The sequence below is a fragment of the Thalassophryne amazonica genome, chromosome 4, assembly GCF_902500255.1.
Source record: "Thalassophryne amazonica chromosome 4, fThaAma1.1, whole genome shotgun sequence".
In the NCBI taxonomy this organism is placed as follows: domain Eukaryota; kingdom Metazoa; phylum Chordata; class Actinopteri; order Batrachoidiformes; family Batrachoididae; genus Thalassophryne; species Thalassophryne amazonica.
In genome coordinates, this window is record NC_047106.1 from 15,913,235 (window position 1) to 15,927,834 (window position 14,600).

General features: G+C 41.3%; 1 protein-coding gene across 1 annotated transcript in view; it reads right to left on the minus strand.

The window, feature by feature from the left end:
• Positions 1 to 14,600, minus strand: part of lrfn1 (leucine rich repeat and fibronectin type III domain containing 1) — a 639,132-nt gene that overhangs the window by 174,977 nt on the left and 449,555 nt on the right. The window lies entirely within an intron of this gene.

Sequence of the window (14,600 nt, forward strand, 5' to 3'; positions counted from 1 at the left end):
TCTGATGGAAAAAAAGTCCTTTTCATTCCGCCATTTCCAGACAATGAAAATCCGACGAGGGGGCGGGACCACTCCTTCCACAAGGCGTGCTCACAGGCGAATGACGTCACCGACAGGCGTGGAAAAACTCACGCATGCGCACGAGGGTTCAAGCATGTCTGACGTAAAAACATATGAATGAAATCCATATAGTTTTTGAAAAAAATTAAAATGACCGTTACTTTATGGACAGACCTCGTACATTTATAATCTGGTTCACTGAGCTCACTCCTTTTTCCACTAGGCAGCTGTGAGTGCAATATGAACACGGATCTGATTATGAAACAGCAGGAAAGAAGAATATGCAGCAGGAGATGCAGCAGAGTTCCTATAAATGTGTGTCCTGTCATCAATATTTCAAGAAAGCACAACAAAGAGGAAATGGGAGTGAAATGACAGCTTAATCATACTTTGACAAAATGTTGGATTTTAACTCTGTAATAAAAAGAACAAGTGCAATGAGATTTCTTTCTTTCTTTCTTTCTTTCTTTCTTTCTTTCTTTCTTTCTTTCTTTCTTTCTTTCTTTCTTTTTTCTTTCTTTCTTTCTTTCTTTCTTTCTTTCTTTCTTTCTTTCTTTCTTTCTTTCTTTCTTTCTTTTCATCCAATGCAAATTACCACAAATATAAATGTACAGTCGTATGCAAAAGTTTGGGCACCCCTGATGATTTCAATTATTTTCCTGTATAAATCATTGGTTGTCTAGATCAGAAATTTCAGTTAAATATATCATATAGCAGTCAAACACAGTGATATTTGAGAAGTGAAACGAAGTTTATAGGATTTACAGAAAGTGTGCAATAATTATTTAAACAAATTTAGGCAGGTGCATAAATTTGGGCACCCCAACAGAAAAAAATACATCAATATTTAGTAGATCCTCCTGTTGCAGAAATAACAGCCTCTAAACACTTCCTATAGCTTCCAATCAGAGTCTGAATTCTGGTTGAAGGTATCTTGGACCATTCTTCTTTACAAAACACTTCCAGTGGTTTCTGAGGATGGACAGCCCGCTTAAAATCACACCACAGATTTTCATTAATATTCAGGTCTGGGAACTGAGCTGGCCTTTCCAGAACATTGTACTTGTTCCTCTGCATGAATACCTTAGTAGATTTTGAGCAGTGTTTAGGGTTGTTGTCTTGTTGAAAGATCCAGCCCCGGCACAACTTCAACTTTGTCACAAACTTTGTCACTGATTCATGAACATTGTTCTCAAGAATCTGCTGATATTGACTGGAATCCATGTAACCCTCAACTGTAACAAGATTCCCAGTACCTGCACTGGCCACACAGCCACACAGCATGATGGAACCACCTCCAAATTTTACTGTAGGTAGCAAGTGTTTTTCTTGGAATGCTGTGTTCCTTTGCAGCCATGCATACTGCCCCTTGTTATGTTATGTTTCATCAGTCCACAGGACCTTCTTCCAAAATGAAGCCGGCTTGTCCAAATGTGCTTTAGCATACCTCAAGCGACTCTGTTTGCGGTGTGTACGCAGAAAAGGCTTACTCTGCATTACAGCATCATACAGCATCTCTTTGTGCAAAGGGCGCTGTATAGTTGAACGATGCACAGAGACACTATCTGCAGCAAGATCATGCTGTAGATCTTCGGAGCAGGTCTGTGGGTTGACTATGACTGTTCTCACCATCCTTCACTTCAGCTTATCTGAGATTTTTCTTGGCCTGCCACTTTTGGCCTTAACTAGTACTGTGCCTGCAGTCTTCCATTTCCTCACTATGTTCCTCACCGTGGAAACTGACAGCTGAAATCTCTGAGATAGCTTTTTGTGTCCTTCTCCTAAACCATGATGTTGACCAATCTTTGTTTTCAGGTCATTTGATAGTTGTTTATAGGCTCGCATGTTGCCACTCATTAGAAGAGATGCAAAGAGGGGAAACATTTCAATCAATCAATCAATCAATTTTTTATATAGCGCCAAATCACAACAAACAGTTGCCCCAAGGCGCTTTATATTGTAAGGCAAGGCCATACAATAATTATGTAAAACCCCAACGGTCAAAACGACCCCCTGTGAGCAAGCACTTGGCTACAGTGGGAAGGAAAAACTCCCTTTTAACAGGAAGAAACCTCCAGCAGAACCAGGCTCAGGGAGGGGAAGTCTTCTGCTGGGACTGGTTGGGCTGAGGGAGAGAACCAGGAAAAAGACATGCTGTGGAGGGGAGCAGAGATCGATCACTAATGATTAATGCAGAGTGGTGCATACAGAGCAAAAAGAGAAAGAAACAGTGCATCATGGGAACCCCCCAGCAGTCTACGTCTATAGCAGCATAACTAAGGATGGTTCAGGGTCACCTGATCCAGCCCTAACTATAAGCTTTAGCAAAAAGGAAAGTTTTAAGCCTAATCTTAAAAGTAGAGAGGGTGTCTGTCTCCCTGATCTGAATTGGGAGCTGGTTCCACAGGAGAGGAGCCTGAAAGCTGAAGGCTCTGCCTCCCATTCTACTCTTACAAACCCTAGGAACTACAAGTAAGCCTGCAGTCTGAGAGCGAAGCGCTCTATTGGGGTGATATGGTACTACGAGGTCCCTAAGATAAGATGGGACCTGATTATTCAAAACCTTATAAGTAAGAAGAAGAATTTTAAATTCTATTCTAGAATTAACAGGAAGCCAATGAAGAGAGGCCAATATGGGTGAGATATGCGCTCTCCTTCTAGTCCCCGTTAGTACTCTAGCTGCAGCATTTTGAATTAACTGAAGGCTTTTTAGGGAACTTTTAGGACAACCTGATAACAATGAATTACAATAGTCCAGCCTAGAGGAAATAAATGCATGAATTAGTTTTTCAGCATCACTCTGAGACAAGACCTTTCTGATTTTAGAGATATTGCATAAATGCAAAAAAGCAGTCCTACATATTTGTTTAATAAGCGCTTTGAATGACATATCCTGATCAAAAATGACTCCAAGTTTTCTCACAGTATTACTAGAGGTCAGGGTAATGCCATCCAGAGTAAGGATCTGGTTAGACACCATGTTTCTAAGATTTGTGGGGCCAAGTACAATAACTTCAGTTTTATCTGAGTTTAAAAGCAGGAAATTAGAGGTCATCCATGTCTTTATGTCTGTAAGACAATCCTGCAGTTTAGCTAATTGGTGTGTGTCCTCTGGCTTCATGGATAGATAAAGCTGGGTATCATCTGCGTAACAATAAAAATTTAAGCAATACCGTCTAATAATACTGCCTAAGGGAAGCATGTATAAAGTGAATAAAATTGGTCCTAGCACAGAACCTTGTGGAACTCCATAATTAACTTTAGTCTGTGAAGAAGATTCCCCATTTACATGAACAAATTGTAATCTATTAGACAAATACGATTCAAACCACCGCAGTGCAGTGCCTTTAATACCTATGGCATGCTCTAATCTCTGTAATAAAATTTTATGGTCAACAGTATCAAAAGCAGCACTGAGGTCTAACAGAACAAGCACAGAGATGAGTCCACTGTCCGAGGCCATAAGAAGATCATTTGTAACCTTCACTAATGCTGTTTCTGTACTATGATGAATTCTAAAACCTGACTGAAACTCTTCAAATAGACCATTCCTCTGCAGATGATCAGTTAGCTGATCATCTGTTAGAAACATTTGCAAATAGCCACCTTAAATACCCTTTCTCGTGATTGGATTCACCTGCGTAAGGAGGTCAAGGGTGAGCTTACCAAACTAAGTTTGCATTCCAATAATTAGTGCTCCGGCTTCCTCCCACATCCAAAGACATGCAAGTCAGGTGGACTGGAAACATTAAATTGTCTGTAGGTGTACGTGTGGGTGTGAATGTGTTTGTTTGTCTGTATGTGGCCCTGCAACAGACTGGCATCCTGTCCAGGCTGTACCCTGCCTCACGCCCTATGACTACTGGGATAGGCTCCACCCCCCCCAAGACCCTTAATTGGAGTAAGCAGGTATAGAAAATGGAAGGCTGGATGAGTATTTCTTTTGTTTTAAATTTAAGCAGAAGCAGCATTAAAAAACAACAACACAATACAGAATATTAGCTGAAATAATAAGGTTAAATATTCACCTTATTCAGGAAGTCAGGGTGTGAGGCTCCATTTTGTCAAGCAACTTCTGGTTTGCCACTGCGTCTAGTGATTAGCTACGTGGGAACACAGTACGCTAGAAGTGTCCAAACATGAGCCGCATTAATTTTTCAGTTCGTGGGTGCCACAACAACTGGAAGAAGAGCAAACTATCACTTTCAGAACGATCTTTCGAACATGGAAAGGAGAGATCTGAGTGGTGTGGATGAGCATTTAACTTGTTCCCTCCTCCATTGAAAGACGAGGATCTTCGGTGCTCGCTAAAGGCGCTGAATTTGAAAAATCCACCCAAACGTCCCTTGTCTGTATGTCTTTTCATTTTATGGAGAAAAAACCCACACCACTGCATCCTTACCCAGACAAATGGCTGGTCTACAACGCTCTGTTGAAGAAGCCATGGCGGATGCTAATGAGACAAATGGGTAATCTGTGTTTGTAGTGTTAGTTGCTATCTAATTTACTCATTTTCTGGTGTTTGATACAACCAAGCACTGAATGAAATAACACCATATGTATATTAACATTATGTAATCTTGGCATTAGGGTGGTACTACTTGTTGGGTAGTATTTTAACTTGATTGCATGGTGTGAAGCTTGTAGTTCCTCATAGCCAAAGTGCCCATGCTGAGTGGCAACACAGAGTAGTTAAAAATAATCGAGGGCCACTTTTTCATGTCATCTTCCCACTCTGTTATGACCTGTGGGTGAGCCAGAGTCATTCCCTTTGAGCTTTTCAAAAAGGTTTTTGTTTCTACCCATGTAATAACATCTTCCATTGTTCTATATTGTAAATACTGCTCAACGGAAGTCCTAAGACAAAACAGAAATGTTGTAAAAGTGGGCGGGGCTGAATAAGGTGAATAATATTCTCTCAGGATTTTTTTATTTAGATTTGTTTTTATTTTAAATTTAAGCAGAAGCATCATAAAAAATACAAACGACAGAATACCGACAGAATACGACAGATGACCTCTAATTTCCTGCTTTTAAACTCAGATAAAACTGAAGTTATTGTACTTGGCCCCACAAATCTTAGAGACATGGTGTCTAACCAGATCCTTACTCTGGATGGCATTACCCTGACCTCTACTAATACTGTGAGAAATCTTGGAGTCATTTTTGATCAGGATATATCATTCAATGTGCATATTAAACAAATATGTAGGACTGCTTTTTTGCATTTGCGCAATATCTCTAAAATTAGAAAGGTCTTGTCTCAGAGTGATGCTGAAAAACTAATTCATGCATTTATTTCCTCTAGGCTGGACTATTGTAATTCATTATTATCAGGTTGTCCTAAAAGTTCCCTGAAAAGTCTTCAGTTAATTCAAAATGCTGCAGCTAGAGTACTGACAGGGACTAGAAGGAGAGAGCATATCTCACCCATATTGTCCTCTCTTCACTGGCTTCCTGTTAATTCTAGAATAGAACTTAAAATTCTTCTTCTTACTTATAAGGTTTTGAATAATCAGGTCCCATCTTATCTTAGGGACCTCTTAGTACCATATCACCCCAATAGAGCGCTTCACTCTCAGACTGCAGGCTTACTTGTAGTTCCTAGGATTTGTAAGAGTAGATTGGGAGGCAGAGCCTTCAGCTTTCAGGCTCCTCTCCTGTGGAACCAGCTCCCAATTCAGATCAGGGAGACAGACACCCTCTCTACTTTTAAGATTAGGCTTAAAACTTTCCTTTTTGCTAAAGCTTATAGTTAGGGCTGGATCAGGTGACCCTGAACCATCCCTTAGTTATGCTGCTATAGACTTAGACTGCTGGGGGGTTCCCATAATGCACTGTTTCTTTCTCTTTTTGCTCTGTATGCACCACTCTGCATTTAATCATTAGTGATTGATCTCTGCTCCCCTCCACAGCATGTCTTTTTCCTGGTTCTCTCCCTCAGCCCCAACCAGTCCCAGCAGAAGACTGCCCCTCCCTGAGCCTGGTTCTGCTGGAGGTTTCTTCCTGTTAAAAGGGAGTTTTTCCTTCCCACTGTTGCCAAGTGCTTGCTCACAGGGGGTCGTTTTGACCGTTGGGGTTTTTCCGTAATTATTGTATGGCCTTGCCTTACAATATAAGGCGCCTTGGGGCAACTGTTTGTTGTGATTTGGCGCTATATAAATAAAATTGATTGAAATTGATTCAATATTAGGTGAAACAGCAAGGTTAAATATAATATTCTGTCCCAGGAATTTTTTTAATTTCTTTTGGAATTTAGATTTGCTTTAATTTTAAATTTAAGCAGAAGCAGCATAAAAAATACCAAGTACAGAATATTAGCTGAAACAGCAAAGTTAACCATAACGTTCTTCCCCAAGATTTCTGAACGCAGTGTGAAGATACTTTGGTTGTAAAATAATCCAAGATGGTGTAATAATATATATTTCCATACAAATCTAATATGTTTGCCATTTTTTCTCTTATATTTTACAAATGTTTAAGAGAAATAATAATGCCACTGAGGTGATTTACTAGGTATCTTCCGGTGACACTAGCACGCTAAGTAGTGACACAGGAACGTCACCATGAAACACGTTGCAATGAAACCAATTGAACTTTGGTTCCATCAAGTACGGAGGAAACGCTCACAGTTGGCATTTTCTTTGTGTGGTGCTTGTGTCATGTAAGTGATAATAATTATAAAAACATGACTTTATTCTATGTGCTATGGTCCATCTGTGGTTACCAATCAAGTGCAGATAAGATGACTTCCACAGGAAAAACAATATGAACCATATTCAACTGAAAAACTAAATTTTGCTGTTTGCTAATACTTTGGAGTTTTCCAAGAGAGGGTCGCCTCAGTGGGGACAGGAAACTGACTGCTGTTTGTGCATATGCATCAAACAACAGTTCAGGGTATCCAGCCTTCTTGGAGATTCTGAGTGGGATCCTACAAAATTTTCCTGCTGGAGACTCCTTAGCTCTACTGTAGGACTTCAATGCTCACAAGGACAATGATGGAGAAACTTGGAGGGGGAGTGATTGGGAGGAATGGCATAATCCCAGATCCTGAGGGAGGTCTGGGATATGGAAGTGGAGTGGTCCGTGTTCAAAGCCTCCACTGCTGAGGCCGCTGCCAGACTCTCAATATACCAGTTGATTTATGCTCCTATCCTCACCTATGGTCATGAAGTATGGGTAATGACCAAAAGAATACGGTTGTGAATACAAGTGTTGAAAATGAGATTCCTCCATTGGATATCTGGGCTTCCACTCTGGAACAGGGTAAGATGCTCATCTATCTGGGGGGGACGTTTTTTCACACAAAAGATGCCAGCTGAGGTGGTTCAGGCAACTGGTTAGAATGCCCCCGGTTGGCTCCCTAACGAGGTTTTCCAGGCATGTCCAACTGGGAAGAGACCCCAGGGAAGACCCAGGACACAGTGGAAGGACCATATTTTCCAGCTGGCTTGGGAAGGCCTCGGCGTCCTCCAGGAAGTATTAGAAGACCTGGCCAAAGATAGGAAAGTATGCATTGACCTGCATTGTCTACTGCCACAGTGATCCGGACCTGTAGAAAGTGTTAGAAAATGAATAAAAATGAAAGCATTGTGTTGAGATGAACTCCACCACAGCCCTGAAGACTAGGAGCATTGTCTTCCTGCAAAGATATTGACATCGATATCGCCTCTGTCAGCGCTGAGGTAAGTGAGCATCTGGATCTGAGTCTTGATCCTGGATAATTTCAAACCTCCCTTCCTAAATTTCAAATGTGAGACACTGCGCTAAATCCAAATGTAACATCTTGCCCTTTGGATGCTTAATCGGTTATCTATATAGAATGATGATTTGCCGTGTTGATGAATCATTTCATTAGTCATACTTCAGAGAGGTGACTGTCAAGGTCGCATCATTCTGTTTCCTTCACACCTAAAAGGAACCTCACTTCCTCTCAGCACCTGCAGTTCAGCAGCACTCAGTCGGAGAGAGATTATCATATTGCTCACATTTGTCTGCAGAGAGCCTTCATGCATGAAGACAAAATTCTCCACTCAGGTTCTCCTGAACCCGTCTCACTTTGTATTCCGAGAGAGAGACTTCAGGCCTGTCACCTTCAGCCATTCTCACCACCTCTCAGGTATTTATGACGCGAGCTGTCGCTTTTTGATACGCCACTCCAGCACTCTTCAGCCGGCACCGTTATGTCAGTGGTGGGGGAATGAAGGAGAGAAATAAAATGAAAGTGTAGGTGTCGCTGATTCTGCGCTCTGTCGTTCCACGCCCTGTCACACCCTGCATATTAATGGGTCTGATTGTGTGTGCAGCGGCCGCGCTGCAGTGTGGCACAGAGCAGCCACAGTCAGGTGCACAACGCTGTAAATTTGCTCCCAACAAGAAGCTTTCCCTTTGTTCACAAAGAGGCTAATAGCTGATTTTTCAGTTTTATCTCAGTCTGCAAGCATCAAATCATCACCTGGCTTACTGTGATAAGTCAACTGTCAGCTCGGGACGAGCAGGTCTCATTTAATCTCCAACACGCTCTGCCTTCACTGCATCAAACACTCCACTGCCCTGCTCCATTTTCCTCCCACTGCCACACCATTCCACCTTCCTCGCTCCTCTTTTTTTAGTCTTCAGGTCCTTACATGAAATGAAAAGATAAAAAAAAAAACTTTCGGTGCACTACAGGTTTGGCCAAAGGACAGACTCTGTCAAGTCATTATCCATCACTACCAATCCCCCTTATGAGGGCAAAGTGAAGACAGTTGTCAGGGAGACGGGGGTGCTTGCGTGCTTTAGAATACTGCGGTATGACAATAAAGGTGGCTGAGACTTCGCTTTTCACATCAGCGCATTTATAGTCTGGCTGTCGATCCCCCAGAGATGACATGATTTCTTTGGAGTGCAAAAGCAAAGCCCTCTCAGGTTACAGCGGTAATGAAAAATATTCCCTCTCTGTGATTAGAGTTCAGGAAAAAGCTGCTCAGCCTCAATCTCAGGCACCACAAAGTGACTTTGCTGTGTAGGTGTGGAAGGTAGCTTTACCTGTCTGTGTGCGTGTCTCCAGTCAGTCTGACATCTATGTTGTAGAAATGTGATGGAAACTGTACATAACCATAAACCCAATGGTGGTGGTGGTTGGCAGGTGGGGGGGGCATCTTTAGGGTGAGAACACTAAGAACAGAGCGGGTGGTTGCAAAGAGTATGTAGTCTTAACGAAATGTGATGGGAACTGTACATAACCAGAAACCCAGTGGTGATGGTGGGGGGTTGAAGGAGAGCATCTTTGTGGTGAGAACACTGAGAACAATGAGGTTATTGGACAGAGGTGTTTGGCGATGCTGAGATCTTTGCAGGTGAAAGAATGTCCAACGCCTTAGGGTTGTGACCCTTTAGGGCCTGTCTTGCTCTATGCTGTATATTATATCTCTGTCTTTCTGCAACTATTTGTTGTTTGTTATTTTGTTTGTCTGACTGAAACAGGTCTTTGGTGAGAATGAGACTTTCTGTCTCAATGAGACTACCTGTATAAATAATGGATAAATAAACTGTTGTGAGACTTGGAAGCTAACCAGTCACCTAAGGCAATGGCGAGATGCCTTTGTTACTAGTGTCTTTGAAGGATCCTTGGGTACCGCTGGAATGACTTTGTATCAAAGGAGGAGAGAGACTCGAAGGAGGAGTATCACTTGCATTGTGAGGGAACATCAGCCACAACATTTGGACCATGTGGCCCATTTCTCTGTGGATGATGCAACACTCAGGTGTCTGAGGGTTGAGGACCCCAGTATCCGGAGAAGACCAAGGCCACATGTGCATTTCACCTGGCTGGAAATGGACCAGCTGTCTGCCTGGGTAGTTGCCATCCAGGACCCGGGGCAGTTCTGTGGTGTTGTGGATCTTGCAAAGCACAACACCACTGCATACACTCAGACTTGACTTGACTTAGGGTGAAAAAGTGGAAAAGATCCCATGAAAAGTAGCCATGTGCAATTAATTAACAATACACTTGTGCAATTAGGGCCAATTACATTTTAAGCAAAGAATGGTGTGAAACACTGCTTTAAATGTCTTTTAAAGCCTTTTCCTATACAATAATATATTTAAAAAGATACATGAAAATTTTAATAGAATATGAGAGTGAGATATCTAAACCAAGCGCTCGTCTACGTTCTGACTTTTTCTGAGATACCGATGGAAAGCTCACAGTGCCTCCAGCGCGGATCAGGAAAAGAGGATAATAGCTGCACTGATTTATTAAAAGATTGGAATACAATAGACTTGTCATTTTACACACTTTTCTAAGATTACAAATGACATATTTAGAAGACAATGTGAGATTTATCTTTCTAGCAGCTTAACGGCGGCGGCTCGGGTGGGTTGGGGGGGTGGGTTAGTCTCAAATCCAAATGTCAGCTCCGTAAAAGCAGCCAAAGAAATCTCTCTAAAACACTTCAGGTAGCTCATTACATCACATCCCACTGACCATCGGGGGAGACAAAAACAAATCTCTGAGCTTCAATTACTTTTGAAAGCACAGATTCTTATCGGAGATATTCTACTTGTGTTTTCCAGACATAAACGGGGCAATGACACTTTGTAAATTCACCAACAAGTATTTTGGGACTGCATTTATTAGGGCACAGAATTATGGGAAAGTAATTCCACTATAGTTGAACGAGGATCTTATTCAGTATTCATTATTCTGCCATGATTACGTAATAATTTCTAAAGAGCCCGACCAGACTAAAGGTTTTGTCGGTGAGTCCTTGGTTTCAGCAAATGCAGTGACTTTGTCTGAAATGAAGAGAAGCAGTAAAGCGACCCCGGCTCAGCTGTAACACGCTTATTAAAGGACATTGCCAATGTCATCATGATTCAGCAAAGGACAAATGGAGCTGTTTGCTCTGGAAGCAGAGATAGTCTTCAGAGATGTACAGTGTCCTCAATACTCTCATAACTGTGAGCTCAGACTCAGCACTTTGTACCTAAAGTCCTACAGAACTCATTCTCTGAGTCAGGCGTTTGATTGATGGCTTGATTTACACAACAGACCGTATACAACACATGGCAAGGTATCAATCATATCATATGTTTATAGATTTTCAGCCATTGTGTTGCCTCATTTGTAGCCTCATTACAAGCAACTCTTCAGTGTACTGTACATGAACAGCCACGCCCTGAGGTGTTAAGACCTTTACACCCACCAATCAGTTACCATGCTTTTACCAACTGGCCAACAATGTGCACCCATTTTACTCATTATCAACTCTAAGGGTGGAAGAAGGTGTTGACATTTTGAAGTATGAAGTGGATCAAAGTCTACAACACCCCCTGAGCCGTCCATACCATCACAGGTTACTTCCCCAGCTAAGGGTGGTACCCATCTACAGTTAAATGTCTTTTTCAAAAGAATGGAAAAGAATGCATCCACCACAAACGTCAGAAAAATCCTCGCCGATCAAGTCAGTTTTTGATTTCTTCAATTTATGCTGTGATATAAATTTTATCCCATGCCATCCTGACCGAGCCCAACTCTCACTCCACAGAGCCTCCTGCTCTGTAATTTCAAAGCTAATTAAGAAGTTGGCTGGTGGCATATCTTTGCCATTTTTGAATCAAGCTGGGACAGTTTATGTGGAGGGTGGATGCACATCCTGGTCCTGAGCATCCACATTCAGGTTCTGCTCTAAACTCACTAAAGGTGTAAATGTGAGAATGAGCAACTGGGTCTCTGTCACAGATTAGTAGTCCTTCCAGAGTGAGCTGCACCTTCACCCACTGTGTGTTCTGATACAGTGGATGAAGGTAAGGTAAGGTACAGTGCACCTGTGACCCTGAGCAAGACAAACTGAAGCAAATTGACAGACACTCCCCTGATATATAAATATTACAAAAGCTAGGCCCTTGCCGCAGCGGATTCTCTCATGAGATCAGGTTGGGTCTGGAATCTACAATTGGGTTCTTTTGCTCCAGGGTTGTTTTAATCATCACCAGTGATGTGATTCTGACTCAAATCTTGAGACAGAATAGTGCTCCTTCACCTTCTTTAAGTCAAGACAGGTCTTGAGTGCACAATAATGAAGTGTGGAAAGTGAATTTTTTATTAGCTGGCTGATTAGAAACTGATTGGTGTTGGCAGGGAAGCAAGCGATGAAACACAAAGTAATACTATTTTCACATGTTTATCAGGATCAGGTTTTTAAAACCAGTTTTATCTTTCACAATTATGCATACAGTAGTAGAGAAGCTTGAATCTTCAACTGGACTGGGATGCTTGACATAATCGCAGAAGCTGAGGAAGATTCAAGCTTCTCTACTATGGAAACCACCTGTACAACTCCGAGCCTTCACAGAAACATATGCATACAGTACCACTTAAATGTCATTTCCTAGTTTGTCATCACACAAAATTGTCATTTTCCGTGCATCAATTTCCGCAGATTTATTTTTCACAGCACCAGCTGCAATCAATGTCGATTGAAGGCTTTGACCTTCTGCTATTAATGTATAAAATGTTTGATTTTGAGAGTTTTACAGCTCTTGACTTTTAAGATATGAAAGGATGTATGGAAGGATGGAATTTCTCCTGACAAGTACAACTTACAGCTCTGAATAAAATAAAAATAATGTAAAAACAGGCAGGGCTAGGAGCAGACGAGGGGCTGGTTTTGATCCACCAAACCAAAGAGAGGTCCCTCCATTTCTCATAAGTCATGCCTGTTGGTCTCTATTCTCCCATGACGCCGATGTGATTCCCGTCTTGCAGGACAGACTTCAGAAGAGAAAAGTTTTTTGTCGCATTTTGTTTTTCAGTCTCAGTTGGAGTCTGCATTGTACCGTGAAGCAAACCACAGCCTTGTCCACAAAAAAAAAAAAAAACCTCAGGTCTGCATGCATGAACGTCACGGCCTCTGTAAGACAATGGATTTTCCACAAAATACAAGAAAGATTCCTTTAAAAAAGTAATTAAGTGTTTTTTAAAAAATGCACCTTTCACGTTCTACCTTTATCTATAAGAATACAAAATTAAAAGAAGAGATTTTCTCACTATTATCTAAATGAAATGATGAGGATCTTGTTAATCAGGATTTTAGGCAACATATAAGGCAACATATTACATTACTGTAAAACTTCAAAGCAAGCAAAGCCACGTCTCTCTCTCTCAGCGCTCGTTTTAGAATAACACTGATTACTTGAGCTGGAATTGCTGGCAAAAAATGTATCTGGAAATTACAAAAATTCAGCTCGAGACTCACTTTTTATTAACTAGATGCCAAATTCTTAGAGTCCACTGGAGACAAAATAACAAAGCTGTTGTAATAATTAAAGACAAGCAGTTTGTGTGCGAGCCATTTCCACTAATCTATGACGCCATCAGACTCTAATGAACGCGTGCGTCCAGCTGGCCCGACTGGAACCTGCAACAACTTTTGACTTGAAATGAGAGAAAACTGGTTCAAAGAAATTTGCTTGTAGAAGCTGTTTGACTGCATACCAAGCGTTTTATTAGCTTTGACAAACCTCTGCTATTAGAGGTCATGGACGAAGAAAGGTGTGTGTGTGTGTGTTTGTGTAACCAATCAATACTCATGAATCTGGAGGAGACGTTCACCAGGAGCAGGTCAGGAACAGAGTGGGATCATATAAACATGGTGTCAGTGATAAAGCAGGGGTTGGTTGTGTTATGGTTACACTCCATCAGATAAAGATGGATGGATGTTAACTCGACAACTTCATCTAACCGCTCTGAGATGGGTCGAGTTACAGGTCTGCATGCACACAATTAGATTTTGCTCACATTACAATTTAATCTTCTAAATCAGATTTGGATGCTGATGCTGTAAGATATAATTGTACATATTCTGGATGCAGCGGCTCCACAATGAACGGAACAGAATCTGCAGAAAATTTTAGGAAAAGTCCAGGGTTTAATGTCACTCATGCGTGTGTTTTCTCCGGTTCTGCGTGGGTTTCCTTCCACCTCCCTGCAGTTGGCCCCTCAGTATTAAACCAACACACTGCCCCTAGTGGTTGGATTGTGTTTTACTATATATCATTTCATTAGGTAAGTAAGCATACGATGAGCAATAAAAAAATCTTGATCTTCTTGTATCAAAATGTCCCAATTTCATAATATTCAAGAAGGTTGAAAAATTAAGCCACAATCCACAAATTAAATCTTATTTGACACCAATGTTAATGTTTTCTTCTTATCAATAGTATTGATGATTCTACCTGGTACAATCCACAGGATACCTTTTTGGAAATTGACTGAAATGTCAAGAAATGCCTCGTGTGGGGCCAAAAGGACATGTTTTAGATCTTGTTTTTACTCTTGGCCTAAATATTGACTATTCTGAGGGCATTTTTATTTCTGATCATATGTGTGTTCATTTTAATTTGTCTCTTAATCTGGATTGTCCATCTGCTCCACATGTGATTTGCTCTGGTGTTTTTAATCCTCTTTCTGCAGCTGCATTTTCTGCTGCCTTTAACCTTGATGAGATGGTAATTTCAGATGATATAAATATATGAGCTAATTCTTTTAATCA